The following is a 764-nucleotide window of genomic DNA, read 5'->3' as shown; positions in this document are numbered from 1 at the left end:
AAAGACCTCATGATGAATGTATGCATGCATCGAATAAGTGTTGGTTGTTAGAAGAAAATCAAATTTTGGAAAACATGATTAGAAGAGAATGGAGTGAATTAACCCTTAAACACTTAAGTGAATAGAGCGGATACACATCCGGTGAGGGTTCAAAAGTTCAATCACATGTGTTCACCCATATTATCTATATTCTTGCAAGTTTGAACTCTTTTTGACAATTCAATACAATTGTGGTTTGGACTTAGTCCTTATTGCCTAGCTCTTGTGCTTACACATGCTCTCTTGAGAATTGATTTGTTTGAACTAAGCATTTCCAATTGCTTTAGATAATTGCATTTAGATAGGACTCATATAGTTTAGTTGCATTCAATAAATATCATAACCCTTAGTTCCTTCTTATTTTAGCCTGAGGACATGCTAAGGCTTAAGTGTGGGGAGGTTGACAAACCCCAATTTGACGGTTTGTTTTGCATTGAATTTAGAGTATTTTGATAACTTTTTGTCACATTTAACCTAGTAATTAGCATGATTTTGTTATCTCTCCCATATTTGTGCTTAAGTGTAAAAACATGCTTTTTAAGCCTTATTTTGATGAATTCTAGTTCTTCTTTGATTCCATAAGATGCCTTGAGGTGTTTGCTACTGATTCCAGGATTGAAGTAGGCTAGGCATGGATCAAAGGAAGCAAGGAAGGAAGCATACAAGTGGAGAGAAGCATAAAAAAGGCAAAGAAGCAAAGTCAGCCATGCACGCGCACGCGCACA

The sequence above is a fragment of the Arachis ipaensis genome, chromosome B07, assembly GCF_000816755.2.
Source record: "Arachis ipaensis cultivar K30076 chromosome B07, Araip1.1, whole genome shotgun sequence".
NCBI classification, from domain to species: domain Eukaryota; kingdom Viridiplantae; phylum Streptophyta; class Magnoliopsida; order Fabales; family Fabaceae; genus Arachis; species Arachis ipaensis.
The sequence above is the reverse complement of the archived record's forward strand: the minus strand, read 5'-3'. Positions refer to the sequence as shown.